This window comes from Anser anser, assembly GCF_964211835.1.
Source record: "Anser anser genome assembly, chromosome: 6".
Classification (NCBI taxonomy): domain Eukaryota; kingdom Metazoa; phylum Chordata; class Aves; order Anseriformes; family Anatidae; genus Anser; species Anser anser.
In genome coordinates this window covers 25275486-25300964 of record NC_139726.1, presented here as the reverse complement: position 1 = coordinate 25300964, position 25479 = coordinate 25275486, and the positions used below count along the sequence as shown (strand labels likewise).

General features: G+C 39.8%; 1 long non-coding RNA gene across 5 annotated transcripts; it reads right to left on the bottom strand.

Annotated features, from left to right (window-relative positions):
- On the bottom strand, positions 1–25190 carry LOC310901769. Of its 5 annotated transcripts, none has more exons than XR_014586125.1 (4): positions 23843–25190; positions 20826–20923; positions 18265–19585; positions 1–14334 (listed from the first exon to the last, which is right to left on the bottom strand). It is a non-coding gene; the product is annotated as an uncharacterized lncRNA (long non-coding RNA). The 5 variants fall into 5 exon arrangements; XR_014586126.1 differs by having other exon boundaries at positions 1–14081; positions 14180–19585; positions 23843–25189; XR_014586127.1 differs by having other exon boundaries at positions 1–10874; positions 14180–19585; positions 23843–25189.
- Positions 25191–25479: the final 289 nt, after the last annotated feature.

The window sequence follows — 25479 nt, the reverse complement described above, 5'->3', positions numbered from 1 at the left end:
AAATTCCAGCATGTCGTCTTCTCTAAAAACACGTACTTACCTTGTTTAATTAATGGCCTACTGGTGGTGGTTAAATGAAGCCTTCATTATGTTATCTATCACCTCTACAGGCTGCTTCAAATAAACGCAAGACCCCATCCTTCTCCTGAAATTTGCTGTCTATATTTTTGTTGTTGGCAAAATTAGACACTTTTTCTATTATCTATTAAGCAAAGTTCCAGATGTGTTTGCTGACACTTAAAAACTCATAAGTAGAAAATGTTTTGCTCATAATAATGTTTACATGATTAGATACATTTTTAATTAAAAGTAGCAGAAGACATTAGATCATAGAAATGAAATAACCGCCTCATTGACTGATTTATTGGAAAGATTTAGCAAGAACGTTTTACTCCAATAATGGTGATAGCACCAGTTTCCTGTTTAATGTATGTTTTCAGAGATATTTAGCCCACAAATATTTCAGAGCTATTTCAAGCGTAATTCCAAGTTGTTATGTATGAGCTATATAGAAATAATCAGAAATACCAGATTTGAATTACAATTACATCTTTTTCTCCTTGAATCTAGGTTAGGATGTTAAAAAGTGCTCATTTAGTTACATGTTAAACATAAATACAATTGGAAAATGCAAAGATTGAACAAATGAAATAACTTTGAAACAATGGCATTAAAAATAACAAACAAATTAACAAGTTTAATTTAGAGGTTAGATACAATTTAAAGTTAGCTGCAAATCCCATGTCACCACAATTTTAAAGGATCATCTTATAAAAATATATTTGAAGTGATACACTATCAAATTCCAGGAAGAAAACTATTCAGTAAATATCAAGAATCAACTACCACCTCCCCACTGATTTTCATATTAGTTCTCTGCATGTATTTTATTCCGGCAAATTATTTCAGCTGCAGAACACATTATGCAGAATCAAGTTTCTGTCATGATCAAAAGACTCAATAATGTATAAACTAATGCATTACTTGAGTTGATGAGTTTTATTTGTACAGCCTTTGTCTTTGTGAAATAGCTCCTGCCAAACCAAGAGATAGCTACTTGAACCTTATGAACAGCAAAGCCTTCAGCAAATTCAAGGAGGTTGTCCCCAGGTGCTGTGTAACTTTGTATGGATTAGCTCAGTTTGCTTTTCTAAACTGCCCACATGTTATCATCTGACTCTGATTGTTGGTATTAAAATAATAATAATCATTTTTAAAAAAGGAAATTAGTGACATTTTCACTTTTTCACTGATTTTGAATTGCAAACATCTGAAGCTGGTACATACTGTAAGGTGTTTTATCACTTTTCTCAGTAGACCCTATGAAGCATAGACAATCTCGATGCCAAATGGTGCCATAACTGGCAGGAACGTTGTACAGTCTGTGAATGAAATCACTTGGGCATTACACACGCTTGTATTACCAGGGCTGTTATCTCTTTGCAAGCATTTATTACTGCAGTGATTCAAAAATAAAACCAACTTCACAGCCTTCTTTTAATTTAAAAGAGATTAAATAACTGTCTGTATGAGGAATATATCCTGCTCCATAGCTATTTGTGCATACAAAACCAATTTAAAAGCAATAGAGCAAGCTGGCAGTGGTAGTCTGTAATAGCTCCTCATCTTATAATACTACCCAGAAGTCTAGCTCAAGCGGGCTAAATGGTCTTCAGTGACTGGCAAGTATTGAGTTTTCCTGAACTATGAGAAATTTTGATTCAGCATCTGAAGTAGAGAATTCAGGGAAGATGGAATAGTTTGCAGCGCATCACAGCTCTGTCTTGAGCCATTTTTTTTTTTACATTTCTACAGTTCTAGTGTGGACCTGACAAATTAAAACCTGAGGCAGGTTGTAACTTTGAAGTTAAATGTACAATTATTCCATCTGAATGTAAAATGTTTTCATAACATGAGGTGCCTGTGAGGCAGAAATTCATTTACAAGACTACAAGATAGAAGGTTTAGCATCAGTCACGTAAATGGCATTTTAATCTTTTCCCATCCTGAACAGAAATTCTTGCAGGGCCTCCTGAAAATCAGCAATATGACCGTACTTGCATACTTTCTTTTTTTATAAGTAGAAAATCAGATTCTCCCTCATGATTAGGAATCCCCTAGTGACAATCTACACAGCTGTTCTAGTAAGAAGAGACAGGGGAGAACAACCCATGACATTCAATTCTTGGTTCACAAACTGCAGGCACATCTCTGTGGCTACAGGTTTGCTGTTCAGCTGAGCAATCTCTAGCACTTCCCAAAACCCTCCTGTGCAACTCCAGGCTGCTGACACCAGAGCCCTTCCCCTGGGAATAAAGAAGGGGACAGGGAAAACTCCACGTCAGCAACCCTGTCCAGCAGTAGGGCCAGATGTGAAGCTCTCATTTACAGTGAGGGAGATTCTGGCCCTGAGGGTATCAGTGACCCCAAACAGATATATGCCCCTGAAACATGCTATAACACAAGTATGCTGCTAATCATGTTAGTGTTAACACTCATCTAGGGAACAGAAAGTGTGTTCTTATCGAGACAGTATAAGCATGATACAGACAGAGTAGGTCATCAAGGCAGTAAGCTACATCTTAAGGTATATTTGAGTCAAGCACCAATATAAATTAATACAAGCCAGTGCAAATTCTATTATCAGTTGTGTTAAAGCATTGTCCTGAAAGTGTTTTTTTTGGATATGGGAAATTAGAATGGCCCTAAATTTTTATTTTAAATAAATATATCATGATCAGCCTTATAGACAAATCTGAGGCAACCTCTCCTTTTGCATTTTGAGTTATTTTTGGAGTTATTTTTCTCTCTTTTTTTTTTTTTTTTTTTTTATGAAACAGAAGAAAGTAATACTGAAGCAGATGGTCATGGCAGAACACTGACTTCAAATAAGCAAGTGTGAGTCAGCCTGTATTAAATGCAGACAGGATAGATTAGGGAAGAACAGTGACCTCGTGATCAGGAATTCAAAACCCACATGAAGGGAGTCTGTGGATGCTTGTGGGTATTTTGGACAAAGTGGGAAGCAGTGAGGTTGTCACTGGAAGCCCAAGTGGGCAGCACTGCCCAGAGGGGAGGATTTTGTGGGTGCTGGAGGGGGCTGCAGCATTGCCCCAGTTCCAAGGGGAAAATGGTCAGAATCGTGGATGGAATTGGCTTGCTCTGGGAACTAGAGACTTGGACAGCAGGAAAGGAAATCTTAAACCAACTCTCACAAACAGCTGATCAGCTGGGAAGTTTGCATAGTATGGACAGTCTCCCTGCAGCTCAGTGTGATGTGAAATTGGTGTTGTACTGCCTGGAATCTGTGATCTTTGCAGCTGGGTTACTTGGTAGTGTCCCTTCCAGCAGGTAAAATGTACATGACTTTATGGAAGACCAGAGTACTCTCTCCTGGAAACATACTGACCTAATACGAGTTTTCTGTAGTATCAGTGTAGCAGCTGGTTTTACAAATAATCTTTGCAATGGTGAAAGTACATACTGAAACCTATGGAAACAAAACTAAAGGTCTTTTTAGATAACCAGATACAGACCATTTCTGGCAGTAGTTATAGACTGAGAAGAATTTATCTTTGTTAATACCTAGAGGAGCACAGGGAAAGAAAAGAAGTGGTGCAAGCTGCAACGCAGATGTATCTGAAGGACTTTCAGTCCTACAAAAGGAGGACTGGGAATGAGGGAAGATTCATAAAATTCCCTCAAGTACAAGCTTTTTGTGAAAGCCAGGTGAAATAGGACGCAATTCAGAAATTTGTCAGAGAAAACCATATTGTCCTTTCAGTCAGGCAATTCCTGGACATTATGATGAATTCTTCTCACAGGTAGCCTTTCCTCTGCTATTCTTCATGAAGAAGTGCACCTATAAATCATCTTGCTTTGTGAGAGCAAGTATTACAGTGCTTGAAATGCTGAATGCAATATTTTATTAAAATTCACAAATCCATATTTTTCACCTTTCAGAAGTAATATATAAATGCAGATAAGGGCGTCAGCTTGAGGAACAGTCTAGAATGAATTAGCAAGAGTTCCCTGACTTAGGTGTTCCTCTGTGCTGTATGTTTCTGTGTGGTAAGCCAGAACAATACAGTATTAATGACTACAAAGTCACACTTCCTCTCTCATGCCTTCTGTAAAGATCTTGTAGTGAACTCTGGATCTTGAAAAATACATTTATTCTATTTTATTTTATTATTATTTTTTTTGCATTTACACATTTGTTATGTGTCCAGGTTTCTGTATCCTACGGTAGCACATTCAAAGATATTTTGCCAGGTTAGTTTGGACACGGCAGAAAATATTTAAAAAGGAATCAACTAAAAATTATTAGAAAGTAGATTTTAAAAAAGCAAGTCTCTGTGTTCCAATTTGTCTATGTATCCATGGAGCCTGAAGCAGAAAGGACCATCAGATACTGCTCTCTCACAACCTGTTAAAAACCTGTTTACCCAAGGTTTTGAGATGTACTAATATGTAACTTGTATTTAACTAAAGCCTATCCTCCTGCAGATCATCCATTCTTTATCTGAGGGAAACGTGACTATAAGAATATGACCTCCAAAGGCAATTCAGTCTAGCGATTCATCAGATAACATCTAATGTTCATCTAAGGTTCATCTAGCATGCTTCATTTAGATTCGCCTGGCTTCAGCTTCCAGGCACTGGTTCTTATTATGGCTTTTTCCACTAGGTTAAAGAATGCGTGATATGAATTTCTTGGTTTTATGTGGCAGCTACACGTGCATGGGAGTCAAATCACCCTTTTCCATGAACAGACTGAATTCCTTCCTCTCTCATTGGAAAGCAACTTTTCTTGCATCCCATCTTGTAGCTTTCCTTGTGCTTTCAGTATTCTTTTAAAATGTGGATACCGAAGTGGAATTAATCATTTCAGTATCAACCTTGTAAACACCAGATTCACAGTTAAAATTGTTTCCCTTTCATTTTCCCCCACGTGTGTATTCGGTGACAGCTTAAGGGTTGTCCACTGTCTAGTTGTCTACTTTCACCCTAATTCTCCTTGAAAGTCACTTTTTGTTCTGTAGGAATAGTCCTTTATCCTGTGTACGTGGTTTGCATTCATTGGCCCTAGACACACATTGCATTTAGCTGTATTTGAATATTTGCTTCAGCTGGCCAAGCCTGTCTTTTTTAAGATTCACCACTCTATTCATCTTTCTGTCATCTGTAAATTTTGTTCACCATGTTTTTATATATACTTCGCAGTTTGTTGATGTGAATATTCAGTACTGATAGGAATGGTACAAATCCTTGTAAATCCTGCAAAAAAACCCCTCCTACTTAAGTCCCAGCTGAAAAGTTAATGCTCTACTGTATCAATAAATCACATACTAGATGGCTTTATTAGACAAATCTAAATAGATGTCGATAGGAACAGCATGCCAAAAGTCTGATTGAAGTTTATTACCTTTATGTACTTACCAGCCACATCTTTAAGTTTGTCAGAGACTAAAATCAGGTTTCTTGAAGTAATGGGACAATATGGACATTTTCCAGAAGGCTGAAGAGGAGTCTTTTTTTTTTTTTTTCTTTTCTTTAAGTCTCAGTCTACGAGTATGATAACACTTCTGCTTGTGGCTATGTGATTTCAATATTTCACTCTTAAAGCTGTTATGAAATTAGAGGGTCACTGTAACTGAAAAAAGTCCTGTGTAAATTATGAGAAAAAGCCATCTGCAAAGGTTAGCTATCAGCTCAGAGGAGGAGGGAGAGAAAGGGAAGAACTGAGCATCCTTCAGTGGAGACAGCATGACTGACTAGCATGTTTGCTAACACTTACTGAGTTTAATCAGCATTGGTAAATGTCTGTTTGAGTGGATTTAAGAAATAAGCCTTGGTTAAATGTAATGAGCAATAAGAAATGTAATAGGAAGCCCACTAGAGATCTACAAGCTGTTTCACTGAAGCCCACTTCAGTCCTGAGCCCTCCAGAGCCAGAACGAGCAAAACAGCTCCTGACTGCCAGCCACCTCAAAGTTGTGGGCCACTTAGCATCCCTTGCTTGCAAAAGTCTTCACCAGAGGTTATTTGGATGAGCTGCTTTCAACATGTTTGTGTCTAAGGTTTCCCTTAGCTATCAAAGGGCTATACCTACCTTTAATGCAGTATTTGTCAAGCTCTGCCTTTCTTGGATCATTGTTGCCAGGTTTGAGTAATGTTGTGAGAGGGCTCTTAAGATTATTCTTGGTTCTGCTACTTTTAACATTTTCCTGCTTGCCAGCTTTCTAGCTTCTTGTACCATGTTTTCATACTCCAAAAGTTTGGTTTTTTTTTTCAAATTGGCTCATTTTTATTTTTTATTTTTCTTCTCCAGTGAAACAAATGCTCTCTTTTCTTTTTCTTGGAATAAATATTTCTCATTTTTCTCCTTTTCCTCAGATACTAGACAGTCTATACACATGGGCATATATAACATAGTTCAAAGAAATATGTTTTTATGAGTGTGTATGCATACAGTCATGTTGTTTGTTGGCACTGTCTTGTTTTCTTATATAAATCATCACCAATCTAATAGAATGGACAAACACTAACCCCAAATCAAATGGTTCATTTTCCATTATCCATCACAGTGATTTTCTAAGTAGAATAAATTTATGCTGAATGAAATATCATTTGAGTAGTTGACATTTATGACTAGTTGTTCAAGGCTTGCAGCAGGAGCAATGGTGCAACCTGAAGCATTTTGCAGCAATGCGTTAGAGCAGTGCGTTTCACCCCTAATTCGTCCTGCCCTTCTCTCTTCCGGTTAAAAGAGTCTGCTGAGAACTCTTATCTACATGAGTCAGCATCGCACATCCACAACCAATCCAAAGACAAAGATAGGACAGTACATCTGCCTGGATCATTATTTTGTGGGATTTCCTTCATCCCTACATTTCTCTAGGATTAGTGAAGTCAAACTCCTACAGATCTTTTCACATTTTTCTTTTGAGCTGAACCAACAGAAGTCGTATCTGCCTTCTGCTTTTCACCCAGAAGCTGATACAGTTCCATGCAAAGTAAATGCCACAAAAACTAAAATGCTTTTCGGATCAACAGAGTTTTGAGAGGAGACAGCATGCAAATCCTAGATCTTTATTGTTAACAAATTAACATTGAAAGTTATAGGTGTCTGATTACAGGGGTTTCTGATCAAATCTAAGGCAATTTTACATCTTCTGTGATGTGTAAGATTGTTCTAACATTTCACAAAAGACAATTTTATTTATTTATTTATTTTGCAAGATCTCAGTGTACCTTGGCTCGGGACATGCAGGAAACACAACATGATCATCTGTTCACACATTCTACTGAAAATTTCAGTTCTAGCCGCAAATAGTAATAGAGTGCCAGTGAAATATCTTTAAAAAGAAGTGTTTAAAGCTCATAAACATTCACATTTGAATGAAGATATAAATTCCTAAAATGAAGAAACAATAAAACTTTTTACAGAGAGTTTTTATTTAACAGAAACCAAGTAATATAGCCCATTATGTACTCCACAATAGCTGAATCAATCAGTGTAGGGTTTTTGCTCTGTATTAGAAACCACATTTGTGGTATACAAGTAAAGTAAACCCAAATAGCTGTATACCGAGTTAATCAGTATTACTGTTTTTAACCAGGAATTTTCCAAAGTTATTCTCTATATTAGAAGTTCCAACCTTTGGATATTCAATTTAACAAGAAGATGAAGGGACATTCATTGTGAGATTAGACAATGATTTTTTAAGTACACATAAAATCCATGCTTCATAACTTGGAGGGTTTCACTGTGTGATTTAGTAGGCTTTTGTTGGAGCTTTGTCTTGGTGTAGGCTTTTGTTGCTTTAAATTTCCATATTTCTTATTCTGACAATTGCTGTCGTGTGGGTAGAGAACAGGACCCTAATTCACACAGAAAAAAATCCGAAAAAAAAAAAACCACAGGGATTAGGAGGCATTCATGCAGGGAAACTAATGTCCTCTCTCCTAGGGTTCTTTTAAACTGACACCCACTTAAATCTCTTTAGGCTGCTGAGAGCAAATAAACACTAAAACCTTTTTTTTTTTCTTTTTTTTTTTTCTTTTCTTCTCTGTAAATAAAGGAGCATCCATACTTCCTTGGGTTGAAACACTGACTATTCGTTCCATAATAGCTCTTTCATAGCCCACTGTGGACGATAATGATGCAATTACAATCCTTTTAAGACTATATTGTCTACTTGATAAACTAGCAATTACCTGATTAGACAAATTTTGGAGACCAGTATTGGGTATACAATAGACCACAAGTCTGGTCAGTCATACAATTATGGAACCAGCACTCATGCTGTTTCTAACCAAAATTATCTAAAAGCAGTGCTTTGTGCAAAAAAAAGCATAACCTGTCTGTCTCAGTTTCCTTTAAAAATATTAAACAGTAACAGATGTTAGCTTGTGTTGAAAACTCTTTTCTTATTTTGTCCATCTACTTTCAAATTCATTCTAGTTTTACACTAGTGTAAATCTGTCTTACCAGTTGATGCCACTTTTAACCCAACTCACTTGGAGGAAAGGAAGTGTATCCAGACTTTGTAGATGGCTTACTACTGCGTGAGGTCAGGGTAATCTATCCAGAAGGAGCTTCTTGAAGTCAATAAGCAAAAATGTTATTAACATGCTGATCTTTTTCCCATGTTATACAATCTAAGGCTATAAAAATATCCGTTTCACTAGCAAGCACATTCCCTGTTGGAGACAGATCATTAAAGTGTTGGTAACGCTGAAACTGGTGAGGGTGGCAGATGTGATGAATAATAATTAAAGAGACACAAATGAGCAGGAAGTTTCATATGCTTGACTGAAAAACAACGGTAGGTTGGGCATCCTTTGAGCAATTCTGCCCTGCCTTTCCCATGACAAGGAGTGATAGGTGGTGAGGGGAGACTGGAGAACTACACAGCCCCTGTGTCAGTGCTTAAAACACATAGACCTCCTCAACCTTTTGGGTTGAAGTAACCTGAGGCAACTTCTGCAAAGTGAAGAGATTCCAAGCCACTTAGAACAAACCTGAAAAAAAGTTTTACAGTCAAAAAAAATTTGAACAAATAAAAAACAACTCAAATTCCACTCAACTCTCCTGAAAAACTAAACTTAGAGGAGAATTAAAGAAAGAAATTGAACCGCATTTTAGGTCCAATAGGAGCCTATCTTTGTCTATATTCTTCAGTCTCTCTTCAGTCAAGGATTTCAAGGATTTGTTACATGTGCAGTCACTGGCGTTATGCCATTTTAACTCACAGCAAAGCTGTCAGGACAGCAAAGTTGGAAAACTGGAAGCTGGAAATAAGATTAGACCCTCTTAGTGTGGGGAAACATTTAAGTAAAGCATTAGACGTGTCATGTAGGAGGAAAATAATTAGGCTGTAATAACAGGGGAACTGAAGGAAAAAGTGACCCGAAATTGGAACCAAGGGAAATGTGTTAAAGGAAACAGAAAAGCAGTATGTCTGATATCCATAGCAGGAAACCTAAAGTAGCATGAGGCATCCCAGGAGAATGTGGCGGGGGAATAACTGCATCATGTGGAGACTGGTGTACCCTGAGGAGGATGCTGGGGCTCAGGGAACATCCCCACACTGGCAAAAGACTGTCTACCTGCGGTGGCAAACCTGGGGCTCTGCGGTTAGCTGATGGCTCTGGAAGCCACAGGAGAAAAGTGGCTGGGCATGGGCAGCTGGGGCAGGAGCACCAGAGCTCCTGCCTGAGCAAGTCTCCAAAACAGCCCTGGCGGAATCACCCAAGTTCTACCATTGGAAAAGTTTCTGTTGCAAACACACTTCACTAGAAGAGAAATAATCTGTCATTTTTTCTGATTTTCAAATAGCAGTGAGCAAGGTCAGCGGGAAGAGTAACTACCCGATGCCTATGAGTCATATATCTGAGTCTGGGCTGATGTTACTTAGACAGCGTGCTACTGCTAACTGCTCGCTTTTGTGAAGTCTCGTATCACTGAGTTTTACATGCAAGTGACTGTGGTAGGCAGCATATATGAAGATGCGATGTGGAAGGGAGTTCATTTTAATTCCAACTTCCTTTTCTGCACCTGAACAATAATAATAACAACTCTAATAATTGTGCAATCCAACGGAGTTTTTAAAAAACCCTGTCACAGACTTTTTAGTGAGCTGTGTAAGAGAAACTGTCATTTACAAACATATTTTTATAAAGCAAAATCATACCAGCTTCAACGTGAATAGAAATGTATGATCCTATGTCTTGGGATTTGCCCGCGTGCTGGGAAGTGCCCCTAGAACAGTTCTGCAGTAAAACAATTTCTGGCCTGGGTCTCCAGCTGTATTTGGTGGTATTTCCTATTTGTGATAGAAACAGGCAACTCTCCTACCATCCACATTTGTGAGTTCATGAACTATCAGAGGAAGTTTTTATATTACGAACATCTGTTTTATCCCCATTCAGCTGTACAACCACAGCTGGGAAAGACATGAACTGAGCTGTTAGTCATTTCTGAAATAAAAATAGATATAGTCTATGACTATAGGCTTTGGCTATGAGCCTGAGACCGTCATCATCTCATTATTCCATTGCATTGCATTACATTAACTTACCTAATTACAGGCTCTTGATTTAAGAAAGCATTTGAAAAGAATAGAAGAAAAAGCACAATATTTTATGACAAACTAAAACACCTTTTTAATGTGCCATCTTCCAATGATGTATATTTTTATAGCACTACTCTTCAGTGACTAGCCAAGACATCACAGAAAACTTATCCAAACAGCTGAAAAATTGGCAGGCCAGTTTATCTTGTTCTTGGAAACACAGATTTCTGGAAGTCATTCCGCATAATGATGTAGCAGCTCAGGTGTGTGCTCTTCCCTGTAGATTTAGCACTGGGCAATACAATAACATGTAAGAAAAAAAAAGTCTGAGAATCACTTATATTATGAGTAATGCTGTTTGAGAGCTAATTTCAACAGGGTGCATAGAAGAGGTTCATGCACTCTTATCAGGAAATAATGGTACTGGGCAAGTTTATCCAGTAAAGACGCACAAGGAAAGATTGCTTTCCAGCCCACCCACCTCCGTTGCATTACTCCTTCATTTTCTGGGAGATCTGGTCATCTCCCTGGTGAATATGGTATGAGCCAGGAGTGTGATCAAGGAGAACAAAATTATTTTTCCCATGAAACTAGCAGAAAATTTTCAGCACAGTTTAATCAGCCTAGGATTTGTTAAATTCCCTGTAGAGCTTCCAAATAGAGGTGATTGCTGGAGTCTTGCTCTGGGCTAATCCAGCCGTGGCAGCCTGACTCTTGGTAAACTGTCTTCAATGAATGTCATAAATCTCACCATTTTCCAGGTGAAACCTCCCCCAAATTCTGCTGAGAAAATCTTCCCATCCACTGATAGTTCACAGCCAATGTTTTTCAAAGGCTATGTTATAGATTTAATTTTTATTTCTACCTTCCATTTCAGTTTGAATAATCCTTTAACTAAACCTTCCATTTTACTTTGAATAATCCTTCAACTAAATCCAGTCCATAAGTAAACCAGTTTTAGGTGATTGCAGGTGACTCAGGTGTTGCTTTTTTCATCATATTGCTCACCCACCACTAACTCTAGTGGCAGGAGTATTTTTACAGTTTTACAATGACCAGTGTCTTCAGCAGCCCAAATCAATATCTTCAAGCAGCCCAAAATATATCACACGAGATGCCATGACAGCAAGCACCAGCAATATTCCTGTAAACACGATTTAACAAAAAGATATCTTATATACCAACAGTCTCAGTTGGTCTCAGTGTTGGACAAGATCAGATGATGGGCCAAAAATAGCTGTCTGAAAATGGACCTCAGAAAAAGAGGTGTCACTGATCTGTGAAGGAGATACTTCAAGAATCTGCAGATGTGGTGCAGTCCTGTTTTTTACTGGTACAAGCATATTAGTTAGTGATTACATCTATCATTGTACAAGCCACTCAAGTAAAACTTTCTGCCGTCTCTGGCTGGTAAAGGAATGTGTCCCACCTTGACAAATGGTGGCCTCACCTTGCATAAGTGTCTTCTTCTCTAGCTGCATGGAAAATAACAACATGTCTGAGCACAAAACTGCGAGTCTTTAGGAAACATTAACAAAGAGCAGAGGAGGGTGGTCCCCTAACCACTCATTTCCCAGGGACCCTATTTCCCTCTCTCCACCTTCCCTTCCTCTCTGGAAAACCCAGAAAGAGACTTGAGGCTGACTGCAGAAATCTCTACCATAGGGCAAAAGTTCGCTTACGCAGAAGTCAGAGCTGCTCTGAGTAACCCCAGATTAGAGGACAAATCCCCACCAAGCAGAACAGCCACTGCAGACCTCGCTGCCCTCTTCTTGGGAGAAAAGTGCAGCTCTGTGACCTGTCTCCTCTATTACAGACCCAGTAGGATGGACGAGTTTTGTTTCGACAGAAAAAAGATGAAAACTCCCAAGCACTCATTTTTTCCATTAGGGAGAGAAAAACAACAAAAAGAACAGCATGTGGTAGATATTAGTCATGTTACTTAGTACACTGCTTTGACTTTTTTATATACTGCGGTGGTAGGCACGGTGTTAAAACTTGTATAATCTGCTTTGAAAAATTCACCTCAAAAAATAAAGTGGGAATCAGCCATTTCTTCTTTAACATTTTCCTGTAAGTGAGTTAAATGCTGTTTCTATTTACAAAATGTGTGAATAAAACACAGAGCGTGTGAGAAGTCATCACAGGAGTGAAATGGGAATTTGGACCGTGATGAGAGCATGGCAATCATTTCTACCCACTGGCAAGGATCAGCTGTCCTCCCTCCTCCTTAATCTTCCTCCTTCTGCTCTTCCTACCCCACTTTCTACTCTCCCACTGTTCTCTTATTGTGAATTCTTCCATATGCTTCTTGTTTTTACAATTCCTCCCTCTCCTGGAGATTGGAGTTAACTTAGATTATCATCTTCAAAACTCTTCTCTTGAAATGCAGTTTTTCTGAGGTGCTTACATTACAAGTGACAAGTTGTATCAGGGGGCAGAATATGTCAGACAATAAATAATTTCCTTGTGTTATCAGTTACTGTAGATTAGAGAAAAAGAATTAATTGTGTCTAGCTCCAACAGGGAATTTTATTTTGTTGATTATTTGTCTCCTGTCTGCTCACTGAAAGATAACACATCCTAAGGTAAAGAAATGAATAGAGTCATTCATGCACACACTTCTAGACCAACGCATGCCATCATTTGGAGGTTCTATGTATTGATACCTTAGTCCAGACCTGTGAAACAAAGGTAATCTATGTAATTCAAAGTAGGGTCGAAGAGGCTGCTTCAAAGAAGCTGCTTCTGTCTTGCTTGCTACAATAAATCACAACACATGCCCCCAGCCTATTTCTTTAGCTGAGATACAAAGATGGTGCAGAAGATAACGGAATTGCTTGTGTCCTGTTCACAAGAAGAAAGATTCATTGGCAAAAAATCACTTTTTGGAATAATGTGGATATATGTCAGCACTGTTGCATTACTGTACAGTGTAGCCGGCTCATAGAAGGGAGAAGCTGGCTGGTGTTGATGCACTACAGGAAGCTGTAGTGAAAGAAAAGGGTGATGGAGAGAAAATTAGGTGCTACTGCAGCTCTGATTAGTGAGAGCAAAATATGCAAAGCCATGTATTGGTATTTCCTCTGATACATCTGCCTGTATGGCTCCCAAGACTGGAGCATCTGCACAAACTCTCCTGCTTTTACTACCAAGATTACAACAGCTGCTGTGAGAATTGCTTTGTTTTCCTGCAGTATAAAAATATAATCTTTATTCAGCCCAGTTATTTCTACCGAGTATTACACAAGGTTTGAATGCCTATACAGATTAAACAGATAGCATTTCTCTGCATATTTATCAGCAGAGCGCACAATGGCATAATGAATGTGTGGAGCTGCTTTTTGAACAGACGCCATAGTGTTGCAACTTGAAGCATGACAAAAAACTCAAAACAAACATTTCCTTAGGTTCTGAAAAAGTCAAGCTGTCTTTTATGAAGCTGAACTGCTCCTTTTCTTCAGATTCTACCCCAGTCTTGATGAAGACTGTAAGACTCTGGAATTGGAGATGCAGCATTAGCTTCTTACTGTGTGTGAGCTGTGGGTACCCTGACTCTTCTGCACAGCACATTTTGGACAGGGCATATCACATACCTGACCCAAAGGGAAACATACACAACTTGCACAGGAACACGGCTTCAATTTCCCTGCTGCTATCATCTCTTCCATGAGCTCCATGTGGCTGTACCTTCTTTGGATTCGGTGGGTCAGCTCTTGAAATCCTGGTAGCTGCAGCCTTTAGATTTGTTCTTAAAAACAAAAATATGTCTCTTGATAGCAAAATGAAGCATATCTTCTTTTCCAAAGTGTTTAAATTCCTCAGAATATGGGATACACTGACAGAAATTGTAACTGGGAGACTAAAGAAGCCCAGTCAACCATCTGTGGCTTCATCACACAACAGGCCTGAGGGCACCTCCAGAGCCACCAACAGAACAGCCTTGGGAATCCGTAGAGAAACCAGATGCGTCTACATGCAGGAGAAGTCTTTGCTATTTACTCCCCTAGGCTTCTCTGTGCTCCAAGAGAAAGCCACACTGGGATAGTACATCTGCAGCATCCTTCCTTTATAAAACATACATTATTAAAAGACATCTCATGTTCAGAAGCAGAAAACAAATAAATGGATCAATAACTGAAAAATGAAATTACTGGTTTTTGAGATACTGCTCTTCTGACTACTTAAATAAAAAGACAATGGAGATGACAGGCTCCTTTCAAACTACAGAGCAACATATGAAGCAGAAGAAGGTTCCAGGAAACATTTGGAAATGCTCTGGTTCCTTTTAAAAGCACAGATTGGCAAGAAGGTCATTCCTCGGTTAGTGAGGAATTTTATCACCATTTAGTTTCAATTTATGAATTATATCCACTTAATTATTTGCTTTTGTGATGATTTATTTACAGCTGTGACTATCTTATTGCATGAAGATGATTCTTACATTCTCGAAAAGATCTCTGTTGAAAGTAAGAGCTTGCTCTGCATTTCAATGTTGAAAAGCACCTGTGCTGTCTTATGCTAATTTTCATCTCTGAGTTTGCTTTGATTTTGGATGTTCAAAATCCAGATCCATCTTTTTATGCCGTGTGCTGGCAACTAGATTTCTACAGCTGTCAATCATCACAGCCATCACTCATCTCCATTTGTTCAAATGCCAACTTTTCCCCAGTATCATCTCCTAAGTCATTCTCCCATATGACTATCAAGAGGTCTCAGATTATGATCAAGGCACATGTCCTAGGATTGTTTCACCTCTGCTCACCTTTCTGGTTCCCATTGGACAAACTTCCAACGCAGGGTCTTGAATTTTTATTTTTATTTTTTTTCTCTCAACAGCTGTGACATTGTCTGGCAAAATATCAAACACTTTTCCAAAAACATAGTCCCAAAAATAGCTCAGATTTGTTAACAAATTACCAAATCTGATATCAGCCCAGAACACCTTTTTAAAAGAAGAGAATGGCTTTTTCATCTTATGATCTGCAACTGAACATTTTTGTATGGTTAGACTATTTCCCTGATCATTTTTCCAAGGTTGCACAAAATGATTTACCAATTCATATTACATCTATGGATCAAGCACAGTATATTAGTTGTTTCATTTAAAATTTGACAGGCATTCATTTCTTTTAAAACCTTGTGAAGTACATGATCCTCATAACTGAAATTGTTGTGTTGGTATTTGTGTTTCATCATTCAAAATATAGTTGTCTATAAAAATGTTTCAAGATTATTTACGCAGATAAATTTCCTGCTAAAACCCCAAAGGTGAAATACTTTTGGAAGCACAAGTTTCATAAAATTTCATTTATGAACTTTGAAATGTTTCCTTGAGTAATGTAGAGAAGACTTTAATCCAGAAAGAAGCCGGTACACTAAATTAAGTTGAAATGTATTGGGAGCAAAGGAGAAAATTTGAATTGTTAGATAAAAGTTCACTTGAAGCATTTCACAAGACCAAAATGTATAAACATATTCCATCTAACATTTGTCTGTGCTATCGATATCCTGGATCAGAGACTAAGAAATTATCTCATGCCATATAGAAATTAAAATGTCTTCAGATACATATGGGAAACATCTCTGAGAACAGAGCAGGGATTTGCAGGCTGACATTACTTCCTGTGTAAAAAGAAAATCCTTTCTACAGGACTTGTCCTTGTCCTGGGTGTATTGGCTATAATCTGCTAAAATTTCAGGGAAGAGAATGCTTCTAGAGACACGTGAATAAAATCCAGGAAAATGGAAATTAATATTTCTGGTGCTGTCCACAAACAGCAGTGAAGGAATGCTCACAACAGAAAGCTTGCTGAATTCAACAGAGTCAAGATGGCTCTTTCCTTATCAACTAACTGCTGATCATCAACTTCCAAAGGAAATGTTTTAAATCTGAGGCTGATAACATGTGCTTCAAGACCTTTTGGAGCTCCCTCTCAATTCCTGCCAAATTTTACAAATTAAAATTCCACTAAATCATTCTTAAATCTCTCCTAATATACTGCATTCACTGCGTGCATAGCATGTTGCACTAACTTCCTTTGGCTGTCTGTTGTATTAACAAATAACACATAGGTTAAATTGTGTTAACTCACAACTCAAATGCAGAGCAAAGGACGGTATTTATATCACCTGTTCAGATCTGTTCTGAAGTAGGCTCAAATCTGCTCCTTGTAAAAGTCAAGGAGCAGCTGCTTTTGCTCCATTTCAGCTAAGGTTAGAGGTTTTATTTTCAACTAACCCAAAGGCTTTGCTTTTGTGCTATATCATGGAGCTCTTGTCTGAGTACTGCAGAGCCATCTAAGTCATCCTGGTATTTTTGGAATACAGGTTTCTTCTTTTAACTTGTTTCCAAAGTTTTGTATTATTTGGGTAGTTTTTCCTGTGCCTACTTGTCATTCATTAGACTTCCATACTGACTGTAGCATTTCTATTGGCTAGTTTTCTTTCTCCAGAGGAATTAGTAGGGCTTGTTTGAATTTGTTACAAAGATTATATCCAGAGATTATATCATTTTTCTTCCTTCCTCTGCTGTAGCACTTAAATGTTTAATCACATGGAATAAAGCTGTTTACCTAGCTCAAATCAACAGCAGACTAGAGGCAAGAGAATATGGAAGTGACTGAAGAAGATTCCTGGTGTCTATCATTACCACTCATCTTTTCATACTAGGCCAAACCATCAAGATCCACATGCTTCTATGACAACTTGGTCCAGGGTACAATCTGGCATTATTGTTAGGCTTAGAGGCCCCAGGCGAATTTTGGGCTCAGGCTTCCTGTCTGCTGGTCACGCTCCCTGTGCCACTTGCTGCCCTGCCAGGCACTCATGCTCAGCCTGAGATGTCGTTCCCCTCAGCTGGCCTCATCTGCAGGATGTCCCTCTTTCCTCTTCAAGCTACTTAGCTTTTCAAATAAATTCTATGAAATTAATTTCATGATACCTCAAAAAGATCTAAGCTGATGAGAAAACAGACATGGAAAAATGACATCAAGCTGATATATGGTCTCACTTCTTTCAGCCAATTGCTGGTCATCCAATTTGCAAACTGACTAATTTTATACACATATCAATGGTCTCATGATGAGAAAATAACGGTCAGCTCCATGCCTCTTTTTATTATATGAAGAACAAACACAAGGTAGCAAGCTGTCTTCTGCTCTGACTTTGTGGTTTAACATCTGTACAGTAATGACTTAAGAAGTTGATTAAAAATCTGGGTTAAGATCAAATTTCCCTGAAAATCAGCCACCCAGGCATGTCCCAGGAAAAAAGAGCTTTAAAGAATCATTCAAGCAAATAACAAGGTTCAAGGTTCTCTATGTGGAATAACGGAAAGGAAAAAATGCTCTTCAAAATGACTTTTAAAATCCCTGTTTGACATGAAGTAACTTCTCAGCCCTCAACCTGGAATCTTAACAACTCAGAATCTCAGTCCCAGTGAAAACCTTACCCCTTCTCTCCAGTTTAAGTGACTGAATTATTCCTGAAAGATAAACAATAAAATCTAACAACAAATGTATCATGGATAGGATGCTGAAGTATCACTGATAGCAGCAAAATATACATATATATACACATCCCCTTCCGCCTGCACAAACAAATGTCATTCATTTTATAGCAGTTAATACGTTTGCTTTTTTCTGCCTTTAAAACACAAAGCAAACAACAAAAACCCCACCTCAAAAACAATTTCCAGAAGATCCAGGCCTGGTATCAACCTCCTGAGTGAAACCGTCGTGGTCTGTGCTTGCTTGCAACAGCAGCAGGAAGCTGTAGGCTGGCAGCGCTCAGGCTGTGTTAGCAGGCAAACCCTCAGTTTGAAAAATGTAACAGCCTTTGTTATCACTCCTGTACATACTGAAGTTCTGTGATAAGGCGTTACAATTGTGGGTTTGCAGGGAAGGGGACTGCTGAGATGAGTGGAGAGGAACAGTGCTGCAGCAGCGACCACTTTCCCACTCCATTCTGCCTCAGTGCAGCCGTCCGGCTATGAACAAAAATTGCCGGTTTCACTTGCTGGTAAGTTCAACTTTGTACTTCAGGGCCCACATGGGGAAAGAAAAGTGGAGTAAATTGTTGGCTACCAGTCATGCTGTGAGTTCTGCTAGCTGTCGTCCAAGCAAGAGGAAAAGCTCCTCCTTCCCCTCACACATTGGTGTGCTCAGTAAGAAACAAATACAGCAAATTCATCCTTTGCAGAATGATTTTGTTCGTATTGCCAGTACTTGTACACTCAGTAACAAGTTTCAAATGCTGACAAAGTTTTATTTTGCCTCACTTTTTCTATTAAAAAGAACAAAATTTCAGTGTGCCCACTTGGCACTTTTCACCTCTGCCTCTCAGCTTCAAATTTGGTACCTGAAGGAAAAATTTACGTAGAGGTTTTTCTGTCTTAACACACTCCTATTGGTTCTGCCACACAGCAGGAAGCAACAAAGTGCTGAGACTACATCTATATTGTTTGGGGCAGCACAGACAACTAGAGCAACTAAATTGTGCCTGCCCCTGCCCGTCCCCATCCCTGCCTGCTTCCATCCCCACAGCTTCAGGACCAAGCCACCGACATGTGCAAAGACGTTGATGCACCCATCATGGGCAATGACAGCTTGTCCGCCTGGTGCTGGCACCCCACATAACTCCTCCAACACCACCTTGGTCTAACGCAATGCACACCTCCATCTGGCACCAAGTTAAATACACGCAATGGGGCTGGAGAGCTGGGGCTCTGAGCTGCACTGCAGTCACTGCTGTAAAACCCCAGCAGGACATGGGGTGCCATTCTTCTTGCCTTGTTGGCAATGGGGCATGCAGGCGGAAGGACTCAGCCACCTGTGGATATCTGGTGGTCTACTGAGGAGCCAAAAAATTAAATGTCTCTGCTTTGCTTCATGTCTTGTGACATATGCATCATGCTGCATCTGGATGTGTCAACATGCATCACGTCACGTGGTGCTCCGTAACCTGGTGTCAGGCTGCAGAAGCAGCTTCCTCAAAGCAGACTTAAAGTGAACAAAAGAAAGGAATTAAAAATAGCTAGCAAGCCAAGGAACCCAGCAGAATTTGCTGCATTGTCTATGAGAGCATCAGCTGGGACAGCTCTGCTCACAGAAATGCTGCCTTAGCAAAACAACTGTTTTGTCCTGCTTATATCTGCTCCCTATGAAGTGAGGAGCTGGAGTTTGTTAAGCAGGGGAGAGAAAAGAAACACAATCAAACAGAAGTAGTGCTTTTGTAATTCAAAAGGTTTGGGATATTGGAGGCTTTTTACTGCAAATTGTTCATTTGGCTGCATTTCATGTATACGAATGCACACTTCAATTCTGCTGTAGTAATGTACAATGGACACATTCAAACACTCATTGTTAAAATCTTGAAATTTAATTTCATTTACTTTATGTTGTTTGGATTGCAGAACTTGTCTGTTAAACATAACCTCGCGCTTGTTTTTCCACTCAGCATTTTGAAGAAAAAACCCTGTGGGTATTAAAAATACTTGAAAGACCCCAGCTGACCACTGAAGCCCACATATCACTGAAATACCTGCTCCGGAAGTACCCAGAACTGTCACAAAGGGCTGAATTAAATGCTGGAAGTAAACAGTAATATGGTGTGGTCGGGCTATATTTGTAACTGAAAATCATAAAACCAAAACCTTCTTTTAAAAGAAAGACTAATATATCTTCGAGCCCCACATGCAGTAGAAATGAGAAGGAACTCTGCATTTTTTTTCTCCATTCACGGCATTATTTCACTGGGTTTCACGTGGCAGTGTTTCCTTGTGAGGGCTCTCCCATGCTGTTCACAGGCTCCTGCCTGCAATTAGCTCAGCTGCAGCCCCAGGGCTTCCCGTGTCCTGAGCAGGGGCACAGGACACCACCATGCAGAGGGACTTTATGGCACTGTAATAAAACTCGGGGAGTTGCAAAGCTGTTACAACCAGCCACCGGAGTCAGATAATACAGGAGAAACATGGTTTGCAGGCAGAGCCAGCACCTTTTGTTAGACCAGCCCCAACCAGCAAGTGAAAATGGACACATGTTCAAGCCCACAAATGTAAGGTTAAACTGAACCCAAGGAAGGGTTCACGCGCCTGCATTTTTGTCCACTTCACAGAGTTTTTTTTTTTTTTTTAAACATTTCTCGGAGGTGTTCTAATCACACGTTAAACTTCCCAGTAAAAAGCAAGGCAAAAGCAGCATACTCCAGTCACTTACAGACATCAGAAAACCTGTCGGTTACCTTTCCTTTCTGTCCAGCCTCCCTTCAGCTTTGTCAGCAGGCACCTCACAGAAGGACCTCGCTGTTCAAGGTGCTGTCAGACAGCCCTTTCTGTCGCTCTGGAACAAAAGAAACCCCTGCTGTTTTTGCAGTGGAAAAGAATGAAAGCAAACATGTTCCTTTCAACCCAGAGCAATCGTCCACTTTTACTTGCACTTAAACATCAAGAGTTTGACCCTGAAAGGGAGTTTTTCTTCAGTCTCCATGCAAGTGGAAATAGCATGTATAGTATGTAACTGGATGTGTTGTGTTGGGCTGCTTGTTCCTTCCTGATTGCAGATCAGAACATATGGATTCTTACTGAATCCTTATATTCTAACTGGTATTGCTTTGGTTTTGATGATCAAAACCAGATAATGCAAAGATATAGAAACAAAGCCTCACAAACTCATCAATTTCTTTTAGCTTATTTCCAAAATAGTCTCTAAAGAAAATAGAGAAGAAAATGTGGTACCACTTCTCTTTTTCTGTCTTTTTTGTACCAAGAAGTTGCCATACAGTAATGATAGTTTTATGTGTGCTTGTGATAAATAGCTAGTGATAAGTTGCGGTCAAGGAAGTGGTTTTCTGTTCCATATAACAGCAGGTACAAGCGGTGCAGCTCGCATCAGGCACAGAACTTCTATAATACTAAGAACGAGAAGTCAAAGTAAGTTCAGAAGCAAGTACATAGAGTTTCACCTTTCACACTGTGAGGAATTTACTTGGTCCTAGCACAGTGAAATAAGGATACAGCCATTATTTGCTTGTAGCAATTGCCACTGAAAGCCGTTTGGTTCCCCAAATATAACCACACTTTGGTTGCTCTTCCCTTCCCCATCCCTGGCATTGCCACATTCCCAGGCTGTGCAAATGCAGCACTTAACACCACCCGGAAAATTCACACATACATTTGCCACCATTTAGCCTCAGCTCATCAAAATATACATGCATGTCTTTCAACAGGATTCAGCTCCGATATTTTACTACTTCAAGACTGTCCCTGTTTGGCTATGTTGTGCTTATTTGCACCTCTAACAGGCCACAGTAAAACCGTAATTTGCACCTTTTGAGGGAGGAAATTCAGAGGCAAAAAGAGAAAGGTGTTACTGTTCAAAAGCTGTCAAAACAGAAACTTAATCAGGGAAATCCATATAAAAGGGAATGTGGGACACTATGTGATGACAGCCTCTTGTTACAGTGCCTGTGCACAGCATGGGGCTTCTGGATCACACTTCTGACGCAGCTGAGACACACATTCTGCTTTCCAGGTGTCTGAGCTAGGTAAAGCCTTCTCTTCATCATCCCGCTTCCCCCGTAATGTGATCAAATCCGTCATTCCTTTTGTTATCTCATTTTGTGTTTGCTTTGCCCTGCAGTAATTTGCTAACTGCAAAGGAGGCAAGTGCTCTAAAAACATACCAGCCTGCTGCAAGTAAGTCATACTTATCAGATGTGCTGGTAGTGAATCATGCTGACAGATTGGCTCTGTTTACCTCAAACAAACTGTCAGAAATGTTCAGTACCCGAACCAAAGCATGGAATAGGCTTTCAAATACACATGCAGATCAGATCATAGCCCAGCGCATCATATTTTGCATATTTCATAATGGCATCACATGTACGTTTGCATGTAACGGTCTGAACACGCTTTTTACAAAGATATTTGATATCTCTGCAAGAAAAAAAAAGATTAAGGCACATGTACCTGATGGAGCAGGAGCAGATTTTCTCTGGCTCCTGCTGCCCAGGCAGTGAGCAGGGCTGCGCTGCCCTCAGCGCCCCGTCCCTGCGCCTCACATGGGGCTCTGCTGCTCCCTGCCACGCACCACGGGGTCAGCGCAGCCCCAGCTGCGGGAGCACAGCACCCGCTTGCCACAAGTCAGGAGTGGCACTGAAACATGTCTGCTTTACACAGCCTGGGAATTTCCCCCTACATGGCAGAGTGTGTATACAGTGATCTTGCTTTTCTTTCTCTGCTTCAGCCTTGCTATTTTGGTGGTAGGTTAGTTTTCCTGGCAATTTTAGAAAGTTTCAAACTGAGTTTACGGAAGACACACGTAACCCTAAACATGATCAGGTTTCCACAGTCATAAACATATGCATGTAGAGGTGTGGTTTCTGACAGCAACGCTTACCTACCTGCTAGAGACCCCTCTGTGCACGGCTGTAGTTTGGGAACCCAAGGTGAAGTTTAAAAAAACACTTAAATTGGTCTGATTCCATACCCAGTACTCTTAAAAGAAAGTCCCTTTTTTGGTTTAAAGAACTCTTAACATGGTCTAATTCCCTCAGCAAGACTCAGAGTAAAAACTAAAATGATAAAAAAAAAATGCTTGAAATTTGTAAGTGCAAAGTTTAAAACTGTAAAATCTAGGGAACTGAACAACTCACCACAGCCTTGCCCAATATTTAAATGGAAACCAAGTGGGACAATCTGTGGTTAGGTAGAGAGAGCTGCAGAGGCTTGTTTTGCCTTTCACCTCTCCTCTTTTTTCTTTCCTAACCTGCAGCACTGTCGGAAAGAGTCCCCCTGTGGCTGGGAATCATCATTTCTAACTTCCCTGAGCAGGGTCAAGGCCTAGATGCTCCAGACCTGTCCAGCATTTACAATGCATGTAAGGTTTCCCATCAGAAGTAGCTACAAGCCAGGAGTTCAGCAGCAGGAGCTCGCTGGTGAGCGAGGCAGCACTGGTTACAGCCTCTCCATGTATGCAGGAATTCAGCCAGGGCTGCCCAGGACACCCACATACATCCCTGTGCTGGGGTGACTTAACAAAAAGGCTCTGCAGGGCTCCACTGTGCTGTGAAACTGGCCTAGGGCTGACGAGCTTGTCCTGTGTGCATTCCCCAGGAAGGAATTGCCTGCTTACATCAATTACTATTTAACACAGCAAATAAAGCACTTGGAGGAGTACCGTCCTTAGACCCACATCAGGTTCTGCACGTCACTCAAGTCTGTGAGGGACACTTCATCTGCTTGCTCCCCTATGGCTTACCATCAACAGACTCCTTTCTTGCTCTTCTTGTGCGTGCATTCATTTGGCCTTGCAGTGCTCCTGCATTGGTGGTACATCTTCTAGCAACACCTGACCTCCCCCCCAAAAAGAGGGGAGGATTGAATTGAGATGGATTTATGCTGATTTGTCAATCAGTGGAAGTTTAATTAAGTTCTCATGGTGAGTTTGAACCATTAACAACCTCATTCATGACTAACCAATACTGCTTTGTGTTTGTGATCCAGGCCAGGACTATAAATTGGCATCTGGTCTTGGTCACACCTGACAATAATTAAGTAAAAATTATTTCCCCCAATCTATTTTAGTGCTAATGAAAAATCAATCTGTTTACATAGAAACAAAAGGGGAAAGAGAGCAAATTCTTGACTTTCTAGAGAATCTGATAAGTTTTGTTTTCTGCTAGGTGAACAAAGTTCACACCAATATTTCTAAACATCTTACACACTGTGTGGCTTTACAGCCGTGTCACTGTGTTTGCAAAAGGGAGGAATACTCTGAGACGATCACTTTGCTATTAATTTTTGCACTCAACTTTCATTGTGCTAGTTTTGCTTCAGTATTACTTCTGTTATCTGTAGCCATCACCACTTCAATACTTGCAAAGAGTGAGAAGGGAAATGACAAGTGGCTCTAGCCAAAGCACCTGCAGTACCCTGCCTGCCGGCAACTTCACTCCCCTGCTCTGATGAGTAGCAGGTACCCAGGGGGAGACTTCACTGTTAAAGGACAAGAACCAGAGGGTCTAGGGAGATCCTTGTGGGTCTTCCAGATCCTTTTGCAATTGCTGTTGTTTTAAAAGGATCTATGACCTGCTGAGATTCATTACAAAGATAGAAATACAGGCAGGCACAAAAGCTGCCTGAAAGATTTCTTTACAGAGATATTTCTTTCTCTTTGTTTCCAAGGCATTTAGCAGCAGCATTTTATTCTTGTAAATATGGCAGATTTTTTTTTTCTATTTTTGTACAGCTTTTCACCTTCATAAATTTGGAACTGATGTGCCACTTGCCAACTCCAAATGAACACACAACCTTCTGTTCCCTCTTGAATAGTATTATCTGTGCCTATAGTAGGACTACAGGAGTGGGGGAAAGCAGCTTATTAAGACATTCCTGTTGCTCTCTGATACTCAAGCAAACTGCAGCTACATTAAAAATATTCCCTTCACAGTATTGGCATATTATGTAAAGTCCCTGGAATGAATTGTCCTCAGACGGATGATATTTTTAAATGACAAGCTACAGCAACAAAACTTTCTGATGGCATTGCCACTGTTCTGTGAGGCAGAGCCTGCTCACACCTCAGCTCTGGGCTCGGTAGTACAGTGACCAAACCTGTCAGACACCAAAGGGCCGGGGGCTCTTTTTGTCACCTTGGCTTTGTTGACAACAGCTCACCAGGTCTGCAGCACACGGATGCACCACCTACACAACCAGATGTACACAAAACATGCAAAGTAAGAGTCTTTGAACTACATTTTGGAAATAAAATAAACACAGCTCTTTCTTAAAGGATGACAGTAAAACTGTTGAGGAATATTTGTATTGTAACAAGTATATTTACTAAATTGTTCCTTCCTGGTTTTCTTAGTGAAACCATTTTTATTTCATTCCCCG